Raw genomic sequence first — 19,384 nt, forward strand, 5'->3', positions numbered from 1 at the left:
AAACCACACATTTCTGAAAGCTAGACACCCGGGGCATTCCAGGGAGGAATGGCTTGGTTGGATCCCCTAATGTTTCCTTACCTAGAATGCCCTGGAAACCTCAAATTTAGCTGAATAAATCACCTTTTTCACACATCTTTGTGTGGGAAAGTTGTGGCATCACCGGGCTGACACAAATTTCCTACCACCTAGCATTCCCCCAGGTCTCCTGATAAAAACGGTGCCTCACTCATGTGGGAGGCCCAAGTACCCGCGACAGGCAAGGGCCCAAAACGTATTGAGGCGACATCAAAATTGCCGACCTCATAACGACCTGGTTTTGCAAGGGGGGTCACCTGGGTTTTTGGCCCGGTGCTCGGTGGCCACCTAGGGAAACCTACCAAACCCACACATTTCTGACAACTAGACACCCGGGGGATTCCAGGGAGGTATGGCTTGCGTGGATCCCCAAACGTTTCCTTACCCAGAATGCCCTGCAAACCTCAAATTTAGCTGAAAAAATCACCTTTTTCACACATTTTTGTGTGGGAAAGTAGTGGCATCACCGAGCTGATACAAATTTCCTACCACCCAGCATTCCCCCGGGTCTCCTGATAAAAATGATGCCTCACTCGTGTTTGAGGCCCAAGTACCCACGACAGGCAAGGGCCCAAAAAGTATTGAGGCGACATCAAAATTGCCTACCTCAAAACAACCTGGTTTTGCAAGGGGGGTCACCTGGGTTTTTGGGCCGGTGCTCGGTGGCCACCTAGGGAAACCTACCAAACCCACACATTTCTGAAAACTATATACCCGGGGGATTTTAGGGAGGTATGGTTTGCATGGATCCCTCAACATTTCCTTACCCAGAATGCCCTGCACACCTCAAATTTGGCTGAAAAAAATCACCTTTTAAACACATTTTTGTGTGGGAAAGTTGTGGCATCACCGAGCTGATACAAATTTCCTACCACCCAGCATTCCCCCGGGTCTCCCGATAAAAATGATGCCTCACTCGTGTTTGAGGCCCAAGTACCCACGACAGGCAAGGGCCCAAAAAGTATTGAGGCGACATCAAAATTGCCTACCTCAAAACAACCTGGTTTTGCAAGGGGGGTCACCTGGGTTTTTGGACGGTGCTCGGTGGCCACCTAGGGAAACCTACCAAACCCACACATTTCTGAAAACTAGATACCCGGGGGATTTTAGGGAGGTATGGTTTGCATGGATCCCCCAACATTTCCTTACCCAGAATGCCCTGCACACCTCAAATTTGGCTGAAAAAAATCACCTTTTAAACACATTTTTGTGTGGGAAAGTTGTGGCATCACCGGGCTGAAACAAATTTCCTACCACCCAGCGTTCCCCCGGGTCTCCCGATAAAAACAGTGCCTCACTCGTGTGAGAGGTCCAGGTACCTGCGACAAGCAAGGGCCCAAAACGTATTGAGGCGACATGAAAATTGCCTACCTCATAACGATCTGGTTTTGCAATGAGGGTCACTTGGTTTTTTGGCCCGGTGCTCGGCGGCCAACTAGGGAATTGTACCAAACCCACACAGTTCTGAAAACTAGACACCCGGGGGATTACAGGGAGGTATGGCCTGCGTTGATCCCCCAAAGTTTCCTTACCCAGAATGCCCTGCAAACCTCAAATTTAGCTGAAATCACCTTTTTCACACTTTTTTTTGTGGGATAGTTGTGGCATCACCGGGCTGACATAAATTTCCTACCACCCAGTATTCTCCCAGGTCTCCTGATAACAACGGTGCCTCACTTGTGTGGGAGGCCCAAGTACCCACGACAGGCAAGGGCCCACAATGTATTGAGGCGACATCAAAATTGCCTACCTCATAACGACCTGGTTTTGCAATGGGGGTCACCTGGGTTTTAGGCCCGGTGCTCGGCGGCCACCTAGGGAAATGTACCAAACCCACACATTTCTGAAAACTAGACACGCAGGGGATTCCAGGGAGGTATGGATTGCATGGGTGCCCCAACGTTTCCTTACCCAGAATGCCCTGCAAACCTCAAATTCTGCTGAAAAAGTCATCTTTTTCACACATTTTTGTGTGGGAAAGTTGTGGCATCACCGGGCTGGCACAAATTTCCTACCACCCAGCATTACCCCGGGTCTCCCGATAAAAACAGTGCCTCAATCATGTGAGAAGCCCAACTACCTGCGACAAGCAAGGGCCCAAAACGTATTGAGGCAACATCAAAATTGCCTACCTCAAAACGACCTGGTTTTGCAAGGGGGGTCACCTGGGTTTTTGGCCAGGTGCTCGGCGGCCACCTAGGGAAACCTACCAAACCCACACATTTCTGAAAACTAGACACCCGAGGGATTCCAGGGAGGTATGGCTTGCGTGGATCCCCCAACATTTCCTTACCCAGAATGCCCTGCAAACCTAAAATTTAGCTGAAAAAATAACCTTTTTCACATATTTTTGTGTGGGAAAGTTGTGGCATCACCGGGCTGACACACATTTCCTACCACCCAGCATTCCCCCGGGTCTCCCGATAAAAATGGTGCCTCACTCGTGTTTGAGACCCAAGTACCCGCAACAGGCAAGGGCCCAAAATAAATTGAGGCGACATCAAAATTGCCTACCTCATTACGACCTGGTTTTGCAAGGGGGTCACCTGGGTTTTTGGCCCGGTGCTCGGCGGCCACCTAGGGAAACCTACCAAACCCACACATTTCTGAAAACTAGACACCTGGGGGATTCCAGGGAGGTATGGCTTGTGTGGATCCCCCAGCGTTTCCTTACCCAGAATGCCCTGCAAACCTCAAATTTAGCTGAAAAAAATCACCTTTTTCACACATTTTTGTGTGGGAAAGTTGTGGCATCACTGGGATGACACAAATTTCCTACCACCCAGCATTCCCCCGGGTCTCCCGATGAAAATGGTGCCTCACTCGTGTTTGAGGCCCGAGTACCCACGACAGGCAAGGGCCCAAAACGTATTGAGGCGACATCAAAATTGCCTACCTCAAAACGACCTGGTTTTGCAAGGGGGGTCACCTGGGTTTTTGGGCCGGTGCTCGGCGGCCACCTAGAGAACCCTACCAAAACCACACATTTCTGAAAGCTAGACACCCGGGGCATTCCAGGGAGGAATGGCTTGGTTGGATCCCCTAATGTTTCCTTACCTAGAATGCCCTGGAAACCTCAAATTTAGCTGAATAAATCACCTTTTTCACACATCTTTGTGTGGGAAAGTTGTGGCATCACCGGGCTGACACAAATTTCCTACCACCTAGCATTCCCCCAGGTCTCCTGATAAAAACGGTGCCTCACTCATGTGGGAGGCCCAAGTACCCGCGACAGGCAAGGGCCCAAAACGTATTGAGGCGACATCAAAATTGCCGACCTCATAACGACCTGGTTTTGCAAGGGGGGTCACCTGGGTTTTTGGCCCGGTGCTCGGTGGCCACCTAGGGAAACCTACCAAACCCACACATTTCTGACAACTAGACACCCGGGGGATTCCAGGGAGGTATGGCTTGCGTGGATCCCCAAACGTTTCCTTACCCAGAATGCCCTGCAAACCTCAAATTTAGCTGAAAAAATCACCTTTTTCACACATTTTTGTGTGGGAAAGTAGTGGCATCACCGAGCTGATACAAATTTCCTACCACCCAGCATTCCCCCGGGTCTCCTGATAAAAATGATGCCTCACTCGTGTTTGAGGCCCAAGTACCCACGACAGGCAAGGGCCCAAAAAGTATTGAGGCGACATCAAAATTGCCTACCTCAAAACAACCTGGTTTTGCAAGGGGGGTCACCTGGGTTTTTGGGCCGGTGCTCGGTGGCCACCTAGGGAAACCTACCAAACCCACACATTTCTGAAAACTATATACCCGGGGGATTTTAGGGAGGTATGGTTTGCATGGATCCCTCAACATTTCCTTACCCAGAATGCCCTGCACACCTCAAATTTGGCTGAAAAAAATCACCTTTTAAACACATTTTTGTGTGGGAAAGTTGTGGCATCACCGGGCTGAAACAAATTTCCTACCACCCAGCGTTCCCCCGGGTCTCCCGATAAAAACAGTGCCTCACTCGTGTGAGAGGTCCAGGTACCTGCGACAAGCAAGGGCCCAAAACGTATTGAGGCGACATGAAAATTGCCTACCTCAAAACGATCTGGTTTTGCAATGAGGGTCACTTGGTTTTTTGGCCCGGTGCTCGGCGGCCAACTAGGGAATTGTACCAAACCCACACAGTTCTGAAAACTAGACACCCGGGGGATTACAGGGAGGTATGGCTTGCGTGGATCCCCCAAAGTTTCCTTACCCAGAATGCCCTACAAACCTCAAATTTAGCTGAAAGAAATCACCTTTTTCACACATTTTTGTGTGGGAAAGTTGTGGCATCACCGGGCTGACATAAATTTCCTACCACCCAGCATTCTCCCGGGTCTCCTGATAACAACGGTGCCTCACTCGTGTGGGAGGCCCAAGTACCCACGACAGGCAAGGGCCCACAATGTATTGAGGCGACATCAAAATTGCCTACCTCATAACTACCTGATTTGCAAAGGGGGGTCACCTGGGTTTTAGGCCCGTTGCTCGGCGGCCACCTAGGGAAATGTACCAAACCCACACATTTCTGAAAACTAGACACGCGGGGGATTCCAGGGAGGTATGGATTGCGTGGATCCCCCAACGTTTCCTTACCCAGAATGCCCTGCAAACCTCAAATTCTGCTGAAAAAGTCATCTTTTTCACACATTTTTGTGTGGGAAAGTTGTGGCATCACCGGGCTGGCACAAATTTCCTACCACCCAGCATTAACCCGGGTCTCCCGATAAAAACAGTGCCTCAATCATGTGAGAGGCCCAACTACCTGCGACAAGCAAGGGCCCAAAACGTATTGAGGCAACATCAAAATTGCCTACCTCAAAACGACCTGGTTTTGCAAGGGGGGTCACCTGGGTTTTTGGCCAGGTGCTCGGCGGCCACCTAGGGAAACCTACCAAACCCACATATTTCTGAAAACTAGACACCCGAGGGATTCCAGGGAGGTATGGCTTGCATGGATCCCCCAACTTTTCCTTACCCGGAATGCCCTGCAAACCTAAAATTTTGCTGAAAAAATCACCTTTTTCACACATTTTTGTGTGGCAAAGTTGTGGCATCACCGGGCTGACACAAATTTCTTACCACCCAGCATTCCCCCGGGTCTCCTGATAAAAACAGTGCCTCACTCGTGTGGGAATCCCAAGTACCCGCGACAGGCAAGGGCCCACAACGTATTGAGGCGACATGAAAATTGCCTATCTCAAAATGACCTGGTTTTGCAATGAGGGTCACTTGGTTTTTTGGCCCGGTGCTCGGCGACCACCTAGGAAAATGTACCAAACCCACACATTTCTGAAAACTAGACACCCGGGGGATTCCAGGGAGGTATGGCTTGCGAGGATCCCCCAACGTTTCCTTACCTAGAATGCCCTGCAAACCTCAAATTTAGCTGAAAAAAATCACCTTTTTCACACATTTTTGTGTGGGAAAGTTGTGGCATCACCGGGCTGACACACATTTCCTACCACCCAGCATTCCCCCGGGTCTCCCGATAAAAATGGTGCCTCACTCGTGTTTGAGACCCAAGTACCCGCAACAGGCAAGGGCCCAAAATAAATTGAGGCGACATCAAAATTGCCTACCTCATTACGACCTGGTTTTGCAAGGGGGTCACCTGGGTTTTTGGCCCGGTGCTCGGCGGCCACCTAGGGAAACCTACCAAACCCACACATTTCTGAAAACTAGACACCCGGGGGATTCTAGGGAGGTATGGCTTGCGTGGATCCCCCCACATTTCCTTACCCAGAATGCCCTGCAAACCTCAAATTTAGCTGAAAAAAACCACCTTTTTCACACATTTTTGTGTGGGAAAGTTAAGGCATCACCGGGCTGACACAAATTTCCTACCACCCAGGGTTCCCCCGGGTCTCTCGATAAAAACAGTGCCTCACTCATGTGAGAGGCCCAAGTACCTGCGACAAGCAAGGGCCCAAAACGTATTGAAGCGACATGAAAATTGCTTATCTCATAACCACCTGTTTATGCAATGAGGGTCACTTGGTTTTTTGGCCCGGTGCTCGGCGGCCACCTAGGGAACTGTACCAAACCCACACATTTCTGAAAACTAGACACCCGGGGGATTCCAGGGAGGTATGGCTTGCATGGATCCCCCAAGGTTTCCTTGCCCAGATGCCCTGCAAGCCTCAAATTTAGCTGAAAAAATCACCTTTTTCACACATTTTTGTGTGGGAAAGTTGTGGCATCACTGGGCTGACACAAATTTCCTACCACCCAGCATTCCCCCGGGTCTCCCGATAAAAACGGTGCCTCATTTGTGTGGGAGGCCCATGTACCCGTGACAGGCAAGGGCCCACAACGTATTGAGGCGACATGAAAATTGCCTATCTCAAAACGATCTGGTTTTACAAGGGGGGTCACTTGGTTTTTTGGTCCGGTGCTCGGCGGCCACCTAGGGAAACCTACCAAACCCACACATTTCTGAAAACTAGACACCCGGGGGATTCCAGGGAGGTATGACTTGCGTGGATCCCCCAACGTTTCCTTACCCAGAATGCCCTGCAAACCTCAAATTTAGCTGAAAAAATCACCTGTTTCACACATTTTTGTGTGGGAAAGTTGTGGCATCACCGGGCTGAAACAAATTTTCTACCACCCAGCATTCCCCCGGGTCTCCCAATAAATATGGTGCCTCACTCGTGTGGGAGGCCCAAGTACCCGCGACAGGCAAGGGCCCAAAACGTATTGAGGCAACATCAAAATTGCCTACCTCATAACGACCTGGTTTTGCAAGGGGGGTCACCTGGGTTTTTGGCCCAGTGCTCGGAGGCCACCTATGGAAACCTACCAAACCCACACATTTCTGAAAACTAGACAGCCGGGGGATTCAAGGGAGGTATGGCTTGCGTGGATCCCCAATGTTTCCTTACCCAGAATGCCCTGCAAACCTTAAATTTAGCTGAAAAAATCACCCTTTTCACACATTTTTGTGTGGGTAAGTTGTGGCATCACCGGGCTGACACAAATTTCCTACCACCCAGCGTTCCCCCGGGTCTCCCGATAAAAACGATGCCTCACTCCTGTGGGAGGCCCAAGTACCCGCGACAGGCAAGTGCCCACAACGTATTGAGGCAACATGAAAATTGCCTATCTCAAAACGACCTGGTTTTGCAAGGGGGGTCACTTGGTTTTTTGGCCCTAAAGGGGCAGAAAGACTGTGGCTATTTTTTGTGGGGGTGGGGGCATTGGTATGACCTTTTTGTGCAGCCCCCACACATAAAAAATGCCTGCGTACTCACTGGCCCCCAGGGGGCAGATCAGGGGCCACTGCCACCATCTGCCCTCCCGGGGGGGCAGAAAGACTGGAATTTCTCTGGGGGTGGGGTGGGGGTATCGTCATCCCCATTTTGGGGAACCCCTTCCCCTACTATAATAAAACAAAAAAGCCATTGTTTCTAGTGGGCTTTCTGCGCCCCCCAGGGGGGCCCAGATTGGAGGCTACAGTGCCCATCTGCCTCCTGGGGGGCAAAAAGACTGTAATTTTGTGGGGGGGATGGTGGGGGCATTGGCGTGCCCGTTTTTGTCAGCCCACACCCTAAAAAAAGTTGCACAAAATAAATTCCTGGTGGATAGTGGGCTTTTTGCCCCTCTGGGGGGGGGCAGAAAGGCTGTAATGGTGGCAGGGGGCATTTGGGTGCCCATTTTGGGCAGCCCCCACCCTAAAACAATGCGCAACAAAAATCTCTCACGTCAAGTGGGCTTTCTGCCCTCCCCCGGGAGCAGATTGGGTGCGTCTGTCCCCATCTGCCTGTCGGGGGGCAGAAAGGCTGTAATGGTGGCGGGGGTTGGTGGCATTGGCATGCCCATTTTGGGCAGCCCCCACCCTAAAACAAATTGTGCAAAATAAAATCCCTGGCATTTAGTAAGTCTTCTGCCCCTTCGGGGGGGCAGATTGGGGGCTACTGCCCAAAAGGCTTTAATGGTGGCAGGGGGTGGGTGCATTGGCGAGCCCGTTTCGGGCAGCCACCACCCTAAATAAAATTCACCATCCTAAATAAAATTGCGCGAAAAAAATCCCCGGCGTCAAGTGGGCTTTCTGCCCCCCCCGGGGGCAGATGGGGCAGAAAGGCTGTAATGGTGGCGGGAGGGTGAGGGCATTGGCGTGCCTGTTTCAGGCAGCCTCCACCCTAAAAAAAACCTTTTAAAAACAAATCTCTGGTGTTTAGTGGGCTTTCTGCCCTCCCGAAGGGGCAGATTACGGGTCAATGCCCCATCTGCCCCCCAGGGGGGGCAGAAAGACTGTAATAATTGGGGGGGTGGGGGCATGGGCATGCCTGTTTTGGGCAGCCCCACCCTTATTTTTAGTTTCTAAAAAAATCCCTGGTGTCTAGTGGGCTTTCCACCCCCCAGAAGTGGCAGATTATGGGCCAATGCCCCATCTTCCCCCTGGGGGGCAGAAAGGCTGTAATGGGGGTGGGTGGGTGGGGGCATTGGCTTGCCCATTTCGGGCAGCTCCCACCCTAAAAAACCTAAAAATATATCCCTGGTGTTTAGTGGGATTTCTGCCCCCCCGAAGGGGCAGATTAGGGGCCACTGCCCCATCTGCCCCCCAGGGGGGGCAGAAAGACTGTAATAATTGGGGGGGTGGGGTGGGGGCATGGGTCTGCCCATTTTGGGCAGCCCCCACCCCTATTTTTACTTTAAAAACAATTCCCTGGTGTCTAGTGGGCTTTTTGCCCCCCCGGGGGGGCAGATGGGGGCTACTGCCCCCATCTGCCCCCCAGGGGGGGGGCAAAAAGACTAAATGATGCCAAAATAAGCTGGGGGGAAAAAAAGGCCCTTGCCCAAAGGGCCGCTCCCCCCTCCCTGGTGTCTAGTGGGTGGATGCATGCTTGGGGATCGCCCTCCTGTGACAAACCCCCAAGCAGGGATCCACTGGGAAGGGATACCATAGGAAAGGGGAGATTCTCCCCTTTCCAACGATACCTCTCCCGTCTTTCTACGTGCTCAGGGGGCTGAGATAGCCCCCTGAGCACGTAGAAAGGGAAGCTGAAATGAGCTTCTTGGCTCATTTCAGTTTCGGTTTCACTGAAATGACGTCAGCGCAACATGCGCGCCGATCGTCATTTCAGGGAAATCAGGGGGGGGGGGGGCCTCGGGAGCTGGGGAAGCTCTTACCCAGCTCCCGAGACTATTTTGGTTTAAAGGGTATCCCTCTGGTGCCCGCACCAGAGGGATTTCCCAGGGGATGCTTCATGACGAGCTGGACTCGTCATGGGCACACGAGAACTGTGTGCCATGACGAGTCCAGCTAGTCATGGGCATTCAAGGGGTTAAAACACACTTATCTGGTTCCACCTTGGACATTTGTTTGGATCGTGTTTTCCTTGGTCATTTTGTTCATGTGGATTGGATTTGTGACTGTTTTTTTCTTTTGATTAATGGCTATTACCTCCTGGAATGTTCTGCTGCAGAACTTGTCGACTGGGTGTTGACCTCACATTCATCCTCACATAAAATGACAAGAGACTAATCCCTTGTTAACATTTCACCGGCTCCAGTCACTGATGGAGTTGTATGGGATAAAGTACTATTTGATATATTTGGTCCTAAGGAGACCCTACAGATTCCATATGTAGTCCATGCTTCTATGGGTGATGTGATAATACCTGGTTTGCAATCAGATGAGTGGGATATCAATGCTGTGAATTCAATTTTTCCAAATTGCAATATTATTCTGTTTTTGATGCTGAATATTTATATTCAAATTCTGCTAACTATACCAATGTATTCTGTTATCAACATTATGGTAATCATTTTATGCACAGGACAAAAGAAGTGTCACCACTTTAACTATGCTTGATGGGAACATTGCCCAACTCGATCTCTGGGTAGTTCCAGCACACAAAAAATGAAGTACACTTACTTTATGGCTTATAACTTTTCTGATCCAATGTCATATTATTTTAAATTGGGTTCCAATATTTCAAAAAAAATACATGCTTACTCCAAGTTAATTTATGCATCTCATTTTATTGACAACTTAGTCCTGAAAGCATACAAATATTGGAAAGATAATATCGATTAGAAATCAGTATGGGTTACTAAGTCCTGGCAGGTCTAAGGTATTGAATATTTATTCAGTGCATCTGATACCTGCTCAAATTGTTTTTCCTAATGACACGGTCCAACAGACAACTTGTCTAGGATTGGCTAAGATTATAGAATTGAATAGGAAGACTATTTAATCCTTGGCCCTGTTTGATGATTGGCAATCTAATACCAATTATACTGCAGACCAACTAAATAGTATGATACAAAATGGTACATTTAATTCAACTGCAATGGTAGCGCATTGTTCTTACATACATAAACAGCAATTAATGGCTATGAAAGAGTAGAGTCTAGAGTAGATGCTACATATAGAAAAACTTGAACAGCTTATCTTAACTGTAGCCAAAACTCATTCAATGGTTTAGTTGATACACGGGGTTATCTCGTTGCCCATCTCAATGTTTCAGTTTACTGCCTGCATGAAACATTTCCCTATAGGTAGATATGAACCCCTTGGGAGCAGTTAATAACATGCGTTATGGTTCCTGCCATTTAAATATAGTTGCTGATAAAGAAGTTTTTATTATGGAATGTTAGAAATGGGATTTCTGGTTGGCTAGGGCTTGCGCCAAAGCCAGGCAGAAACCACCACTCTAGTCAGGGCTGGGGAGTTACACGCCAAAGATAACCCCTGCTCACCCCCTTGGTAGGTTGGCACGAGCAGTTAGGCTTATCCCGGAAGCAATGTATAAAGCGTTTGCGCGCGCACCCAGCAACAACACCCAAGGCCCACCATAAAAGAAACTCCACACAAGGTATTATATAAAAATAGCCTTTGTATTATACCAAACACATTAGATAAAAACACACACTTTACAATGTGCCAACAGGCACGGGCAGAATTTACAGGGGACTATTTACATGGGACAGGGCCTCACGGACCACTGTCAGGAATAAGCACTTTGTAGAAATATCACTTTAGAACAGGGATACTCATAGTACGGCCCGCGGGCCGCCAGCGGCCCGGCAAGCCTTCCTTGGCGGCCCGCAGACCTTGCAGACATCGTGCCGGTTGCAGCAGCGTGGAGCTATGGGGGCCGGGCCGGGTGATTCTTTTAAAAGCCATTCACTTGTTAATAAGGCTTTGTTGTATTTCACCTCTTCTTAGCGCCCCTGCATCTCCCCTCTGAATGAGTGGAGATGCAGGGGCGCTAAGAAGAGGTGAAGCACAACAAAGCCTCATTAACAAGTGAATGGTCTTTAAAAGACCCGTGAAGTACTTGGGTGCGGCGGCTGTGTGTGCTCTGTCCACTCTGTGCCCCGCCCCGCCTCCCCTCTCATCGCGCCTGGCTCTGCCTGGGAATGAATGTCATCTGAAGTGAAGTAAAGACTACAACACCCAGAAGGCATCAGCTTGTCAAATGAAGACTCGAGATCCAACCCGCAAGCGCACAGGTCTCAGAGTCAAGTGAAAGAGCCCCCCTAGTGCCCCTTTACATACTGTTACATGTCTGTGTGACAGGGCCTGAAAACATCAAACATGTGAATATTCACACACAGCAGAAACAGGAAGGACTGAGCTGTCGGTGCTCTTGCACTGACAGCGGTGCATGCTCAACGACTTGTCGGGGTGGGCAAGAGTCGCCCTGTAGTACCTCTTCTCTCACTCGTAAGTACTTGTGTGATTCGCCCCTTGTCTGTTCTGAAACGGGGTGCCAGGGAGGGAGTGTGGGGGGCAAAGGGCCCTAGTTGTTTGTTGGTTGAGGGTTTCTCAGCTCTCGCATAGTGCGTTCAAGGGCAGGTACCTCCAACTCTGTGAGCAGAGCCCTTAGCTCACCCTCTGCCTTGCGGATGGCTGTTGCGAGGTCACATGGGGCCCACCTGCTGAGCTCCTTGTCGCTGTGTATGAGGCTGAGCAGATCAAACACCACGAAGAAAGCACTGAACACTACGGTTGTGCTCCCGGCTATTCTGGCTAGAAGGCGGCCACTGTTCAATACCCGGAGGGTTTTAACTAATTTGGAGAGATGGAGGCGGGCCTGGCTGACTCCGAAGCACATGTTCCCAAAATCCGGGTTTACAGTCTCGGCCAAATCTCTGATTTCCTCCGCCAGCTGGTTGGCAGCCGTCATGTGTTCTTTGATTCTCTCCAGCCCCCTTTCACACTCCTTCAAGAGCCCCTCCACTTCGTCTTTGTCTATTTTGCTGTTGATCGCATCCACCACACTTGCCCCTGCAGAGGTCACTCCCCCTGCGGTGGAGAGGCCGAGTCCTACAGCAGCTGCCCCGAGGGATGCCTCCCCTGTGAAAGGTGCAAGGACCAGCCCCCCCCAATGCCAGCAGTCCACCAGAAACACCTGAAAAGTTCCCGATGGAGACAGAGGGAGAGAGAGAGATAGAGAGAGGGAAGGAAGGAGACGGAGAGAGAGAGAGGGAAGGAGACGGAGAGAGAGGGAGAGTGATAGAGAGAAGGAGAGAGCGAGAGAGAGGGAGGGAGACAGAGGGAGGGAAACAGAGAGAGGGAGGGAGACAGAGTGATAGATAGATAGATAGATAGATAGATAGATAGATAGATAGATAGATAGATAGATAGATAGATAGATAGATAGATAGATAGATATGTGTGAATGCCTGGTCTGGTGGCTCAGTGGACAAAGGCGTCCGCTGCAGGGGCCTGTGTTCAACCTCATGGTCATAGTTTTTTTGGGGGGTCTAGACCCGCCCCCTCCCCCACTGGCCCCGCCCCCACCGGTGCGGCCCTCAGCCAGAAACCACACTGTAAATTTGGCCCCCGAGAGAAAGTTTGTGAGTACCCCTGCTTTAGAACATAGCACATATAATCACTGTAGCACCAATTAGAAAATGTAGCGCACAACCAGTAACCACTGGTAACAGGTAAGTACCACCTACACAACCCTAACCACCTTAGAAAAATATTACGCAGGGAACCAGGACCTCACTAGCACCACCTGTACTAGGAGAAAAACAACCACCTAAGTATCACAATATCTGTAGGGGTATCAGCACATTACACATGATGCATCACAACACATTCAGAGGTGTAGGGAAGGAAAACACATGATGCATAACATACATTCAGCGGTGTAAAAAACAAGGCACATGACCCATAATAACACATTCAGAGGTGCAGGAAAACACAATTGCGCCCAACCCACATAAGTCCCTAGGCCAACCTAGCCTTTCAGGGGCTCAAAACGTCCTTCGTCCAGCAGAGTCAGGGCTAGACTGCGCAGGCTGTGCAAGCCAAGCGTAAAGGGCACAGCCTACACGTTGCAGCTGCCCACGAAGTGCTGGGCAGCTGTGGGAATGAGTCCGGGCACCAGTGTGCCTTTCTAAAACATATCACCTGCGTGGAGCCTCTCTGGGCTCTTACAGAAATGAGGGGGGGCAGACGTTGGAGCCTCACAGGGCTCTAAAACACATATGCCCAGGTGGAGCCTTTCCTGCTCTTTAGCAATGTCGCCCCCAACGTTGGAGCGACCTCGCGCTCTAATACAAATTATGCTGGCCCCGTTGGAGCCTCGGGGCTCTAACCAAATATTTGCCCCGTCGTTGGAGCAACCTCTGCGCTCAACAATCTGCCCCCGTAACATTGGGACGGCCCGCTGCCTTCCGGGGCCGCCCGATACTGCGAATGGCCGGCTGCCGGGCTGTTCTCGGGGGACTCCCGCGTCGTCTCCGCTTCTCTGCAGAGGCCTGTAGCCCTTCGGCGGGGCAGCAGCAACGCTGCTGCTCGCAGACTCGCTCGATCTCCTCCCTTCGGGGAAGCGCGGGGTAGGCTCCCGTCCGCTTCCCTCAATCACAGCGCGGCCTCCTCTTTCCGCACAGGAGCGCAGGGTAGGCTCCCGGCTGCTTCCTGTTTGGGCCACGCCTCAGTCCCGTCCACAGCTGCCTGACTTCCGGAGAGCCCGGCCGCGGCAGTGATTCTAGATTACGGCAATAAGAGGGGTAGGCTCCCTCGTTATAAGAAATATACTGCGGGGTGAGATACAAACGAATAAGCGGGGTGGGTATCCGCCAACGAGCACAACAATGCGGGGTGGGCACACGCTATGAATCCAGGCCAAAGCGGGGGAATCCCTACGTCGGGGTTCCCTCCTAGATTATCGTAGCGCCGCGCTGCTGGCCACAGATGCAGGCGCTTCTCAAATAAAAGTGTAGCGCTTCCCAGGCGCTGGCAGGCAAGGTCCAGGAACAAAGTCCTGGTAAAGTTCAGGCAGGTAGGCAGGGGGGCAATGCTGGGCCAGGGGCCAGCTCACTGAGCCCTCCAGGCAGGAAGGCAGTCCCAAGTGGCGGCTCCTCCTGGCCTCCTGCAGCAGCAGCAGCAGCCCCCCTCAGATAGGATCCTAGAAGAGAACATTTTACTTGGGGTCACAGCCCCTTCTTATACACAGTTTTACCTTTGTCTCAAGGTGCAGGGGAGGGGCGAACCAGTTACAACTGGTTCCTGAGCACTTTGTTTTGCTCAGCCCCTCTCCCTATTCAGAGAGCAGGCCAGGGTCATCAGTCGCACCACAGGGGGCGGAGCCAGCATTGTGTGGGGAAAGCCCAGCCCTATTCAGGTCCTAGGTGTACTCCTCCCACCCATCTGGCTGCTGATCTCCCCATTCACCACTGGGTGACTCCTCCTGAGACTGGGGATTCCCTAGCCCATCACATGACCTCAGCCAGCCAATCACGCGCCAGGCAGTCACTGCACATTTATGCCAGCATCTAGAAGTGGCACTTCCCCACTAGCTACATGGACATCGCACACCTCATTGCGCAGCATTTAATCACACGAGTCCGCACATACCAAACTCGCACCTGCACTCCCCACGCATCAGGAACTACCAGGGACACATACATTCCCCCATGCATTCCTATGGGAGGGCAGGCCAACCTCACTACACGCACGCACTTTACACTGGGACACAGCGGAAAAGTGTGCAGAAACCAAAAATCACTACCACCAGGTCACCAGTAAAAGCAAAAAGTTTATGGGTGAACCTGCCAGAAGGGCCAAGTCCAACACAACCCCTTTCCAGCCAAAACGCAGGGTAGACAAATCACCACTGTGATGGTCTTCCCTGCTTGGGGCGATAAAACACGGACGCAGGCCCGCAACGGCAGGGACACTCTCCGGTTTTACGCCACTCTGAACCCACGTGGTTCCCTCTGAAAAAACTCGGCGGACTAACTGGGCTACCCCACTGGTACTCCTCAGCTGTCCGCGGCCAGGACCAGGCCCTAGGCCATCCAGGTGCCACTGGTCCTTGCCTAACCACAGAGTGGGGGGTAGTAACCCCTGGCACATAGCAACCATTCTCCACTCTACCCCTCATCAGGGCAGTTCTAAACTGCCACTGATCCTCCAGCCTAGGGTCTGTACCCTCAAGCTGACCAAAAGTCACGGGCGAGGCTCTCCTCCCCCTACCTCCTCTTCTGGGGTTCCGCCCTCTCTTCCTCTGAGAGGCGACCTCATAACGCAATTCACCCACCAGCTCAGGACCTCTTCCTGAGAACTGGTCTCCCAACCTAGGGTTTAACCCCTCAGGTTGCACCGGGGTCAGAGGTGGGCTCTCCCACCCCCTGCACCCCCTTCCAGAGTCCTGCTCCCTACCAACTGGGGCGGTACCTCTGGAAGACGAACCGGTCAGGACACTGGTTACAGTCGTCCTACCCTTCAGGTCAGGCTGATCCTGAACCTGGCCTCCCAACCTCTGGTCTAGAACCTTTGGTGGAATAATTGCCTGGCACTCCAGGCCTTCTGGTGATTTACACTCCATCCCCCAGAGGCTAACAAACGACACATATGTCGTGTGACTGTCTGTCTGGCGCGGATCTCCCGTCCCCTGTCCACCTGACAGTGCGCAGAGATCCCCCAGAATAGAAGTGGTGTCACCATGGTCACTACACGGGATCCTAGCCCAACTGGGTAGTCCCTGACCCACTGGCTCTTGCACTGGGGAACTCATCCCCCAATCACTCCTCACACTTGACTCCTGTACCCTCCCTACCGGAGCGGCACTGACAGACTCTAGAACCACAGGAGCCCTGTTTACAGGTGCTCCAGGTCCTCTACTCACTAAGAGATCTTCCTCAAGTGAAGTAACAGGACAGCCTAGGTCCCCAACTTGGTGTTCCCTCATGAAACCATCCAAATCCTGAGGCAGGGTTTTGTGCGTCTGGGGACCCTCTGTCACCCACTTACTCCCGCTCCACTGAGCCAGGCAGTAAGCCCCTACACCCTCCTCGCTATCCTGGGACCTAGCTGGGCTACACTGAGCCTCTTCCACCACGCTGGGCTGGAAGATACCTGAACCACTACTTTTGGAGTCACTCCCTAATGACTCTAGAGAACCTTGGGCCCTTTCTCGACTGTCTGCTTCCTCTGCAAGTTCCCAAGGACAAAAAGAGCCATACCTCAACAGGTGTTGGCGCAACCCTGGAAAACAACTACTGAGCATCTGCTCTTTGATAACCAGATCATACATGGCGGAATAACTGCGTTCCGGGCTAAGATCCACCCAATCGTCCAGTGCATCATCACATTCATCCGCAAACTCCTTCCAAGTCTGGTAAGGCAGTTTCTTACTGCCCCTGAATTTCAACCTATATCCCTCTTCTTGGGAAACAGGTACCAGACTGGGGGAACTGGGACTGGGATTTCCTACACTGAAATCTATATAGCTGCCACCACTGGACTCAACCCTCCCTGGGGAGCCCAGAAAACTAATACTGTGCGCAGGGGATAGTCTACCCTCCAGAGCTGATTTCTCCCTGGTGAAGGCCCTCTCAGCCTCCTCTATCCTCTCCTGCGCTAAGACCCTCTCGGTCTCAAACTTTTTCTCCTCCACATTCAGCTGCGCTATCGCCTTCGCATGCTCTAACCTGAGCTTCTCCATGGCCAGCTGATGTTCCCTTTCTTCCCTCCTATCTACCCACTCCTCTGTGGACAGGGAAAGGGATGGGGTGCTAATCCTGACACTGGACCCAGCAAGGGACTCCCTATCTATGGGGTCTTCACTATCTACTGGCGTCCCTGTCAGGTCACTTTCTTCCTCCTCTTCTGAATCTTCAGGGCTCCCCACAGACCCACCACCCTCCTGGTGTGAGGCCCGGGCCCTTATCCTACTGCGCTCAAGATCCCTTTGATTCTTAACCCACTGGATCAGGTGGCCCCTAAGTTCATACAGAGTGTCTGACTCTCTTACCCCTATGTCTCTCTCTCTACAGAACCTTTCCAACTCCTGCATACTGTACCAAGCTAGATCACTGAGATCAAAAGCAGGCTCCATTCTGGCGGACGTTGTTGAGAAAAAAATTACACAGGGAACTTAGGGGTCTAAGCTTAACACAGGAGTACACAATTCACAAGGGATTCAGCAAGCTCTCTATCCCAGAGAACTCACACTCACTTGTCTAGTGCCACACACCATTCATCCACACACAACCCCCCCCTCGGACTGGTAAGGCAGTTTCTACCACCCCTGATTCCTCAACCTGACCACACGTGACACAGGTACCAAACTCTGGGCGCAGGGCGGGGGACAAATATACTGGACACAATTAAACAATGATACCTTCAGGAGAAGAAATAATGGACTTCAAAAACAATAATCCCCAAAATGTGATTATCTAAATGCAGAGTTTTGTAGTGCAGCCAGTTGCTGCTGCGGTACAGCGTAAACGCAAGTCCAATCCCACCGCTGCCACCAATGTTAGAAATGGGATTTCTGGTTGGCTAGGGCTTGCGCCAAAGCCAGGCAGAAACCACCACTCTAGTCAGGGCTGGGGAGTTACACGCCAAAGATAACCCCTGCTCACCCCCTTGGTAGCTTGGCACGAGCAGTCAGGCTTATCCCGGAGGCAATGTGTAAAGCGTTTGCGTGCGCACCCAGCAACAACACACAAGGCCCACCACAAAAGAAACTCCACACAAGGTTTTATATAAAAATAGCCTTTGTATTATACCAAACACATTAGATAAAAACACACACTTTACAATGTGCCAACAGGCACGGGCAGAATTTACAGGGAACTATTTACATGGAAAAGGGCCTCATGGACCACTGTCAGGAATAAGCACTTTGTAGAAATATCACTTTAGAACATAGCACATATAATCACTGTAGCACCAATTAGAAAATGTAGCGCACAACCAGTAACCACTGGTAACAGGTAAGTACCACCTGCGCAACCCTAACCACCTTAGGAAAATATTACGCAGGGAACCAGGACCTCACTAGCACCACCTGCACTAGGAGAAAAACAACCACCTAAGTATCACAATACCTGTAGGGGTATAAGCACATTACACATGATGCATCACAACACATTCAGAGGTGTAGGGAAGGAAAACACATGATGCATAACATACATTCAGCGGTGTAAAAAAACAAGGCACATGACGCATAAAAACACATTCAGAGGTGCAGGAAAACACAATTGCGCCCAACCCACATATGTCACCACCTGTGACTGTACCCTAGGCCAACCTAGCCTTTCAGGTGCTCAAAAGTCAAAACGTCCTTCGTCCAGCAGAGTCAGGGCTAGACTGCGCAGGCTGTGCAAGCCAAGCGTAAAGGGCACAGCCGACACGTTGCAGCTGCCCACGAAGTGCTGGGCAGCTGTGGGAATGAGTCCGGGCACCACTGTGCCTTTCTAAAACATATCACCTGCGTCAAGCCTCTCTGGGCTCTTACAGAAATGAGGGGGGCAGACGTTGGAGCCTCACAGGGCTCTAAAACACATATGCCCAGGTGGAGCCTTTCCGGCTCTTTAGCAATGTCGCCCCCAACGTTGGAGCGACCTCGCGCTCTAATACAAATAATGCTGGCCCCGTTGGAGCTTCGGGGCTCTAAACAAATATTTGCCCCGTCGTTGGAGCGACCTCTGCGCTCAACAATCTGGCCCCGTAACGTTGGGACGGCCCGCTGCCTTCCGGGGCCGCCCGATACTGCGAATGGCCTGCTGCCGGGCTTCGGCCCAACTGAAATGCCCCCGCAGCAGGAGCCTCTCGGGGCTCTAAATCAATACTGTCCGCGTTGGAGCGACCCCGCCTATCAGGCGGGGGCTGCTCGAGGAGTAGGCCGGTCTGGGATTGGCACCCACAGCACACGCACGGAGTCCCCCAGCCCTTCTCACTTACCGGGCTGTTCTTGGGGGACTCCCGCGTCGTCTGCGCTTCTCTGCAGTGGCCGGTAGCCCTCCGGCGGGGCAGCAGCGACTCTGCTGCTCGCAGACTCGCTCGATCTCCTCCCTTCGGGGAAGTGCGGGGTAGGCTCCCGTCCGCTTCCCT

The 19,384-nt window shown here is 51.7% G+C and overlaps 1 pseudogene; it reads right to left on the bottom strand.

Annotated features, from left to right (window-relative positions):
* Positions 1–11,825: 11,825 nt before the first annotated feature.
* LOC146821709 (apolipoprotein L3-like) lies at positions 11,826–12,462 on the bottom strand (annotated as a pseudogene).
* Between the last annotated feature and the right edge of the window lie 6,922 nt (positions 12,463–19,384).

Source organism: Triturus cristatus, chromosome 6, assembly GCF_964204655.1.
Source record: "Triturus cristatus chromosome 6, aTriCri1.1, whole genome shotgun sequence".
Taxonomy (NCBI): domain Eukaryota; kingdom Metazoa; phylum Chordata; class Amphibia; order Caudata; family Salamandridae; genus Triturus; species Triturus cristatus.